A 10,512-nucleotide genomic window follows, 5' to 3' on the forward strand; every position below is an offset into this window, starting at 1 on the left:
GGACACAAGGGAGGAGTTGGAGAAGAAAATGAAGATAAATATCATAATTTTTATATGCATACATATGAAATTCTCAAGAATATAGAAAAATTAGAAGTATTAAAACAAGAATGACAACTAACAACTATGGTTTTAATGTTTTTTTTTCTCTTGGTTCTATTGCATGGTCTCATGCTGCAGCAATGGAAGAATTATACTTTCTGGTAGGATGTGGGATTTTTTTTTCAATTTTTTTTCTTTTTTGTTGAAAATTTCCACCTCCTCCCCTCCTTGCACTTCCCTCCCCTTCCCCTACTCCTCCTCCCCATCCCTCTCCAGCCCAAGGAGCAGTCAGGGTTCCCTACCCTACAGGAAGTCCAAGGTCCTCCCCGCTCACCCCAGGTCCAGGAAGGTGAGTATTCAAACAGACTAGGCTCCCACAAAGCCTGTCCATGCAGTAGAATCAAAACCCAGTGCCATTGTCCTTGGCTTCTCAGTCAGCCTCTACCATCAGTCACATTCAGAGAGTCCTGTTTGATCACATGCTCCATCAGTTCCAGTCCAACTGGCCTTGGTGATCTCCCATTAGATCAGTCCCACCGTCTCAGTGGGTGGATGCACACCTCGTGGTCCTGACTTCCTTTCTCATGTTCTCGAAGTGGTATATTTTCATTAGAGGACTAGCTCAGAATGATTTAAACAATTGCTTCATGTGCTACCATCTTACCATGAAAACTGTCTTTCACTTTACCCTAAAAACAGTGGCAAGAGGCATAAGAAGATCAATTTACATTGCTAATGTAAACTACATTGCTAATCTAGCCATAAAATATTCAAGGGGAGGAAAGTATGTCCACTATAGTGAATGAGATAACAAAAGAAAACATATGAAAATATTTTTTATATTTGATAATTGAGGAAACTTATATATAAATTAAATTAGTTACATAAATGTCTACATTTTAAAGTATGAACTCACCTTTTTTACAAAGGTGTTCTATGATCTGAAAGGCATACCTATGTTTCATTCTGCTTATGGACTTTGAATTCAATTTGACCAGCTGCCTCCACAAAGCTCCATATTTCTTCTTCACCATAATGGACTGTACCATCTAATTCACTAATAGCTCATCTATCCCCAATACAATAGTGTTAGAATATGTATCTTCTGGAGAAGAATTGAAGTTTCCAGTTTGTTCCTAAAGGAAGCTTAAAGAAAACATAAGCAAGCAACACATAGAAAATACTACTGAATCTTAAAAACACAGACAACATATAGGATGGTCCCTGTAAACTTTATATTTTCATGTAATATAATCTAGATTAAAAAAAATCTAAGTAGGATTTTGTCTCAGAGCTTCATTTTCAACCAAACACACCTGAAGTAGGAGGCTGCTTGTTTGTTTCCCAGCCACCCTACAGACCCAAAATAATCTTACAGAAGCTGTATTAATTGAATCACTTCTTGGCCTATTATCTCTAATTTCTCATTGTCAAGTTTTTGCATCTTAATTTAACCCATTTCCATTATTTTATAGCTTATCACCAGGCTTGTGGCCTACTGGCAAAGTTCTGACATGTCTTTCTCTGGCAGCAGCTTCATGGCTTCCTTCTGACTCCACCTCCTTTATCCCAGCATGCAGTTTAGTTTTCCCCATCTAGCTCTATTCAGCTCTGGGCAGGCCCAAGACAACGTCCTCACAGCATACAGATGGAAATCCCACATCAGACACCTTAATGGTTGGTACAGGCAAGTTATTTAATAGTTAATTCAATCTGAAGACTTCAATGAATATTTCTAAATACATGGTCACACTTGGCCCTATGTAAGTTCAATGTGAGGGGTAGACCAGATAATGTAAATGAAAGGCTGTTTATTCAGAAAGGGTGGGGTGAAATAATCAGAATACTCCTATGTATGTATGAATGTTAAAAAAGAAATTTAATAAAAGTTTAAAACAAAATGCCGGGTAGTGGTGGCGTACACCTTCAATCCCAGCACTTGGGAGATAGAGGCAGGTGGATCTCTGTGAGTTCGAGACCAGCCTGGTCTACAAGAGCTAGTTCCAGGACAGGCTCCAAAACCACAGATCAACCCTGTCTCGAAAAACCCAAAAAATAAAAAAACAAAATGTTAGGTTTAAACAGCATATTTGGAAAGTAACAAAAGCTTTTCCATGATTAATGAAAACAGAATAGCCTAGAAAGTAATCAAAATAATTATTTATGGTATTATTAACCTCATAGAATACCAGTTTGATTCAAACTGACTTATGTAAACAAAAGAATTGGAAAATAAGTGTGTCATTTTCAAAATAAGGTAGTTGAAGGGTGTTGAAATGTTTCTTTCTCATAAGTTCATGCTCATGGAAGACAAATAGCCACTCACAAGTGCCCTAAACAAGTGTTGTGAACTGTTGGTCTCTTGTCAGAATTCAACAACAGCAGCAAACTCTGGAAATGGAGGGGCATCCTGGAGATTCTACTATGTTTTCACATGATTTCAAACCCAAACTAACTTCATAATTATAAGACACCCTGTAATTCTTAATTGTGTCAATGTGGCCGAATCTAGAATCATCTACAAGATAAGCTTTTATTCCTGTGTGGTAGTTTCTGGACTGCATTAAGTGAGATAAAACAACTCACCTCAGTAGATGCATGAAAAAGAAGAATGTTAAGTTCAGCTTCATCATTCTGCTTCCTAACTGGAGTGGTGTGCTCTGCTAAGTTCATTGCTTGTAGCTGTGCCTTTCCCCCAAATAATGTACTAGATCCTCAAGCTGTGAGCCACCACAAGCCCCTCCTTCCTTAAAAACAATCTTCCTTATTTATTAGTTTTAACAAAGAGGGTGCATTATAAGACTTAATGTTGCCAGTGTTTTCTTATGCATTATATCTGTGATTATGTTTCTTTCTTGAATCCCGAGTTTTGAGAGATCTGCCTATCAACCTATTTTGGTTAACTATTTTTTGATTTGTAAAACTAAACATATTACCACCAATACAATTTATATAAAAGATAGTCATAATAAATTGGTGTGTGAGAATGGTTTTTATTCTATCAATTATATTTTAAGTAAACACTGATTGGTCAGTAGCCAGGCAAGAAGTATAGGTGCGACAACCAGACAGGAAACAGAGGTGGTTCAATAAGAACAAGAGAATTCTGGGAAGGAGGAAGCCCATTCCTCTGCAATCATTTTCCAGCCACAGAAGGAGCTGAAAATGGTACTGAGCCATGTGTCTAACATATACTAGAATAATGGGCTAAAATAAGTTATAAGAGTTAATAAGAAGCCTGAGCTAGTGGGTCAATTAGTTTATAACTAATGTAGACCTCTGTGTGATTTCTTTGAGACTTAACAATTGCGGGAACTGGGCAGGACAGAAAACCTCAGACAACAATAAGTTGGTATAATTTCAGTTTAAATCAAAAGGCCAGCAGTTTAGTGGTGTGGGACAATAGTCTGTATTCTGTCAATTATATTTTAAATAAATGCTGATTGGTCAATAGTCAAGCAGGAAGTACAGGTGGGACAACCAGATAGAAAGTAGAGGTTGGTCAATGAGAACAGGAGAATTCTGGGAGAAGGAAGTCCTAGTGTGAAATCCTGTCCCATCCACATAATTATATTTTAAATAAATGCTGATTGGCCAGTAGCCAGGTAGGAAGAATATGTGGGACAACAAGACAGGAAGTAGAGGCAGGCCCATGAGAACAGGAGATTTCTGGGAAGAAGAAAATTCTAGTCTACAGTCCTGACCCAACCACAGAAGAAGCAAGATGTGACTGCCTTGTAGAATAAGGTACCCAGCCACATGGCTATCATAGACATGAATAATGGGCTAATATAAGTTATAAGAATTAATAAGAAGTCTGAGCTACTAGGCCAATCAGTTTATAACTAATGTAGACCTCTGTGTAATACATAGGATTTTACATCCTCTGGCCCATGGATTATTTATTATTTATTGCTGTGTGCCTGGTGTAGCACAATAACACTTGCCTTCATTCTTGCTTCAAATGAAACACTCTACAGATTGTTCCTGTAGCACTTTGGTCATTCACAATTGAGGGGCCACTTTAAACCCTCCGTTGGGTTTAGTAATATACCCCAGAGCGGCATGGTTTCCACCCCAAAATCACACTAAAATTTTATAGTCATTTCAGGCTCCACAAGTAAAAACTTCTTCCCAGAGAAATGCTTCAAACTGAGGTAACATGTTCCAGAAGGAACAAAATGTCTCCTTAAAATGAAAAAGAAAATTGGTTTGCTACAAGAACAGCCAGGTTCCTCCAAAATTATTGTGGCAAACTGACCTTATTTTATTTTCCTCACTCTAAATCATCACCAGTTTTTAATGTCAATGACATTTTGTGAAGTATTTGAAAATCTTAAAACATGAAATACTTTATTCATAGGCTTAAATAATATTGTAATAAATTATACTATAACACTGAAGTAAAACTTAGTTCCTATAAAAAAGACTACTATCTGATAATCCAAGGATATAAGGCTACTTCCACCTTCATAATTGTGTGAGATACTTGACTCAGGGCAAAGGAACATGAAGGACTGCAGTGGCAGCCTCTTGAAATGAGTCTTTACACATAGAAGTTCACAGTCTGATGGGTAGGATATGCATGAAAACGTTCCAGTTTGGTATTGGATAACCAGTTGTCATGCTGTTCCCTGATGAGAAAATCATATGGAATCATATTCTAAATTATTGTCTAAGAAAATTATAATAAACATAATTTTGTGTTAATATTATTTTAAATTAACTTTTATAATTTGCAGTGAACTTACTCCTGCTAAGAATCAAAGGGCATCTTAGTTAGGCTTTTTCTATTGCTGTGAAGAGACACCAAGACCACAGCAATTTTTTTAAAGGAAAACATGCAATTGTGGGTAGCTACAACCATATCTTAGGCACATATTTACATGGAAGTGGCCAGAAAGAAGACAAACAAAAAGTATAGCTAAAATGAACTTCAGGCCATTTCTGGACCATGTCAAATAATCAAGATTTATTTATGAATTTTCTGACTAGAGGACAGCATATTTCCTTCTGTAATCACAGGAAATTCTGAACAGCCAACTATTCCAATACCATAACCAACCCTTTCCACTAGCAAATCTGCAACATCCTCTGAAAACGTATTAAGGCTTAGTAGACAAGGTTACCATGATTGCATATAATAATTCACATGCTAGTTTGCCTTTTCCCATTCTCTGGTATGTAATTTGCCATCAATGGCATGTTGTACATTAATTAATAAAAGTATATTTTTATGTTCTTAAATAGCAAGTAAAATAATGCTGTGTATATTGATTAATAACATCTGTAATTCTGCATTTCATTGCATCTATGCCCTTGATTTTAAAGTCTTAAATATATACAAAGATACTGAATGCTTCCAGGTACAATGATTTTAATAAGTAAAATATAATTCATTGATATGCTTGAAAGTATTCATCCTGTTAAAATTCTATCTGTAGCAAAACAGTCCCTACCAATGACATCAGAGTGGTCAATGACTGTGTAATAGTTGTCAATACTTTGACGGTAGTATTTGGAGAAACACAGGTCTTGATTACGTTACGTTAGAAACTGTCAAACAAGTTTTCCTCATAATGTGTTTCTTATTATTTGTAGTAATTATACCAAAACTTTAATATGGTGATTTTTGCACATTGATATATTCTTAGCTGGTTTCATTGTGGTTAATTTTATTTTTAGTATGAAAGCCTTTAATTTTTCTTAGTTCTCATGTAAATTTAAAGGTTTCAATAAAACAAAATTAAAATACAAATATAACCAAAAAGCAAACTGTGTACATTTTGGAGTTTTGTATGTGAGCATGCTCATTTTGCTATCATTATTAAACAAGAAAACCTAAGATGGGAAATATAGCACAGTGAATAGTACTTAACGATTAGAACTATCAAATATGAACAATAATTAAAGACAATTCAATATCAACATAATATCCTTTAGCTTATGAAAGAAAATCATAAACCTGATATGAGTAAATTCCTGTGTATTTAATTTTAAGCAGCAAAGGGGTACTGAAACCAGTGCATGAATAGAACAGTACTTGCTTTATGTAGGTACTTCTTATACCACTTGTACATGTTACATTATTTCTCTTTCTTTCTATCCATTCCACCTCTACTTTGTCCTTTCACCATGGTCCCATTTTTATTACAGCTATGACTTTGACAAAATTTCATGCTCATATTGAAAGTCACACATAAAAGAAGTGGGTTCAAAAGGTACTAGTGGCATTTGCCCTGGAAGCATTGGCCTGATCTGGGGCAGAGTCTTCTTCCCAATCTTTGAAATGCTGCCAGGATATGATCTAAACACTGAGTATTTAAGCATTAGCTTTTAATTTGTTCTCATAAAAATGAATTAGATATTCAGAATTAGGAGATGGTATTTATCTATCACTAATCTTGTATGTAGTTGGAGGCAATATTTAAGACAAATGACTAAGAAAAACATTGTAATCTGTCAGGTTCATTGTGTGACTAGTAATTTGTCTTATTCATATTAAGTGTTTCAGACATCTCTGATTGGATATTAATATTACAGAGCTCCTGACAATAGAGTTAGTTTCTATGTGTACTTTTGGGACATCATTGATTAATAACGTAGAAGCAGTTTCTCCTCTGTTAATATGAATATTTAGCAGCAGCACAATTTCAGAAATTATTAGAAAACAAAGTACTGAGATACAATAAAGAGATGCAAATTTCTTATAGTGCTTAAGTATGAATTATTGCACTATATATGTTTGTTGTTTGTGTTTGTCATGTGTGTATAACTTTTTTTAATGTCATGATATTTAAAAAAACAGGAACCTTTGGAAATTATAAGTCAAGGTGGATTTCTCCAGAACAGCAGCGTAAAACTCTGCTTTAGGAAAAATTAAAAGCATATGTTTCAGAAGTCAGCTCTAATTTGCAATGGATTGATTCAGTAAAACCACTTGTATCGGTAGTGTTAATCTTAATAGTTACAAGTGACCCATGCTTTAATAATCCAGACTGTCAGTTGAGGACAATCTCTTTTTCTAATTAAGAATGTTTGACCACAAGAGGGAGTTCCTTGCCAACTGTTTACTTATACTTAACAGATATCACAGACCAGAATTGACAAAGAAAATACTTTCAAATACATTTTGTCCCATAAGTGTTTTGACACTGAGAAAGTGATGAGAATTTACTTAAATTTAAATCTTCACAAGTTACAGAATAAAGCAGAATTTCTCGTGAAATGCTAATTTTAACAGATTAAGAGTTGTTTAGGAATAAAACGATGTTTTTAAGTAGTTGCCAAGTTTGAATCTGTAAGATCACAGTACTTGGCTGGTCATATCCAATGCTGACACCCAGACAATACATTGACATCAAGGAACATGAAATTATATACCAAGTTATTGAAGTACAATGAGTAAATATCTTTTTGATTTATAAATTTATGAACATGTTATTGAATTTTCATCACTAATAATAAAGTTGAATGTAACTTTGATAGTACAAACTAAATCAGCATTTTTAAGAAATAAAATGCTAATATTCATACGAGTAGACTTTTTAGAGTACCAATTAAGTTTGTTTTCCCTGTGAATAAATACATAATATAAGCAATAACTCAAGAATGTAATAAGACACTAAACATACCTTATTTTACAAAAGTTGTGTATAACTCAGAGCATTCCAATAAAGTGTGCACTGACCACAACTTAAAAAGTATCAGCATAATTGAGAAATGGTTTTGCCATATACTATTTCTCAGGGTCTGTTTTTGGATTCAAAGAAATTTTCACTTAAAATGCATATTTTCCCAAGTATTATTTCTCCAAGTTTTATTCCCCAAATGTTACACCACTAAATTCTGAACCCCCTACTCAGAAGAACCCTTCTTCACCTTACTATTGCATCAAGAATCACCTCTATGAAAAGGTATGAGCTTTCAGAGGTAGGCACTCAGGTGGTACATATTGAGAAAATTAATAAGTGTAACTGTAGTAAATGTAGTAATTTTACCAAAACTTATTTAGAGAAAATGACTGCATCTCACATATGTTCCTGGTGTGCAGTGATGACACCTACTATAAATGAGGGATACAGAAGAAGAAAATACCAGTAATCCTTTTTGATGTTCCCTCCCACCCCCTATGGCTCTTGGGATTGTATTATTTTACAGCATTTTTGACATATTTTGCTGCACAAAGTCATGCATTTTAAGAGCCTTTCGTTCACAGAAACTGGAAATGACAAGTAAAGAAAGCAGAACACTTTGGTGAAGCAAATGGTGCCAAATCCATTAAAAGGATTCTTCTGACCTATTTCCAATAGTGGGAGGGGTATTGTGTGCCCACATATATTTAAAATTCACACACACATTGAACAATGGATAAAATAGATTTGAAATGAACACTTTGTGTAAAACTGTTAAATGACAAATCATTCCTATAAATCAAAGACCAAAGTTAGGATGGACGTATCCAGGAAAAATAGAAAATTTATCTTAACTTCTTCAACAAATGTTTGAAGGATATACTGTATTATATTCTATTGGAATGAAAAGTGGTTCATTTTTCCCCATATTTCATTCCCTCCCCTGTGGTCCATCCTCACTCCATACATGCACACTTAAGTATTCTCTCTCTCTCTCTCTCTCTCTCTCTCTCTCTCTCTCTCTCTCTCTCTCCCTCCCTCCCTCCCTCCCTCCCTCTCCCTCCAACTCTCTATAGCACATGCTAATATGTTCATACAAATACTTTAAAAAAGCACAGTATCCTTCTTTGGGATTAATAGCATCGATATTCTCGGGGAATGTCTGGAAAATATGCCTAGCAGTAAAACTTTGTGAAAACATTTTAGTGTTTGGGCTCTATAATGTCCAGATGTCTGAAACTATGCCTGCTCACTAACATGTGCATGCTGAACATGTGTGTGCAGATGTATGTGTACAATGCATATAACCTTTTTACATATATATATATATATATATATATATATATATATTATGTATATAAATATAACCATTTGTGTCAGTTCCTAAAATTATTCAAATAAGGTCTTCATCTTTACATGTTCTTGTTCTGAAATAAAACAGCTTTCAAAGACTCAATTTATAAAGTTACAACACATTTATGTTTTGAATATTTTATTTTGGACGCTCCTTATGCTATTGACATAGAGTATTCAAAACTGAATTAAAAGCATAGCAATTGTTTTAAAAAAGAATTAATTATAAATGGATTATATTTCAAAAACCAATCAGTATCATCAATGGAGTAGCAGAGAACTGAGATGCTCATGGGATCATTTCAAAGCCAGGTCCCAACTTGTTCTCAGTTTTTTTAGTCCAAGAACGATATTGTGTGCCGTAGTAATTATAAATATTAAAGAATAAAAGTGAAAATGAGTTTAGTAAAAGATCATGAGAAATCCATGTCTGTATACATCTTTTAAAAAGAATTATGTTTTATAATAATTTTAATAATAATAATGATAATAATAATAATGTCTTAGTTTTGCTTTTACTTACAAGTTTTAAATTCTACTATCTTTGTCATTATTTTTATCATATTAATATAATTTCTAACTCTTTAAAACCAATTTACACAAAAGCATAAAAATTGTTTCCTTAATCAAAGTGAGTGCCCAAATAATAAAATATACAACTTCCATAACTGTTTCAGGCCTATTATGATAAATGTTCTTTATATCAAAAATATCTTAAATAAATTTTAGTCAGCCCTTCCAACAATGTGGCTTAAAATACGCCAAATATCCACACGCTGCTGCTGGACTGAGGGCTTCAGTTAATACTGCAAAAAGCTATCTTTAATAGCTATTGGTTGCTCAGCAGGACGAGCAAGCCTGGGATTAGAGATAATGATACTTGTTGGAACTGCAGGGAGGCAGGGGAGAAAGCGATAGGCCTCCCTTGGTTTTGTAAAAGCATATTGGAAGAAACTTATATTCAGCAGAACACGATACTAGATAATGATACACCTGAACATCTAAATGTTTCTTTTTTATCTTTTATGTTGCTCTGAGACCACAATCTGAAATTAAATGCAATGTTGAAATACTCAAAAGTCAGAAATCTGATTGGAAATCTCTTTCATTTCCGTGCCTCTTTTCTGTATCACTGTCTCCATTCTATTTAAATCCTCGTCATAATGGTGAATATCAGCGCAAACATTATGTTTCCAATGTGATCCTCCCACCCCGAATGCCTAACAAAACTAGTCCAAAATAATTACAGAAGTCATCAGCTACTGTGGTTTTGTCATCCAGAGCAACCTGTCACATTCAATAAAAACAAGTTCATTATAAGATTCCTTTAGTTCCTTTCTGAAGATATTAGCTTATATGATATTTTCAGTTACACTCTTCTCATATGAAGCAATTCTTAACAGTCTTTGTCACTAACAATTCTTTTTTTTAATAAATTTATTTATTTATTAAGGATTTCTGCCTCCTCCCCGCCACTGCCTTC

Source organism: Microtus ochrogaster, chromosome 19 (genome assembly GCF_000317375.1).
Source record: "Microtus ochrogaster isolate Prairie Vole_2 chromosome 19, MicOch1.0, whole genome shotgun sequence".
In the NCBI taxonomy this organism is placed as follows: Eukaryota; Metazoa; Chordata; class Mammalia; order Rodentia; family Cricetidae; genus Microtus; species Microtus ochrogaster.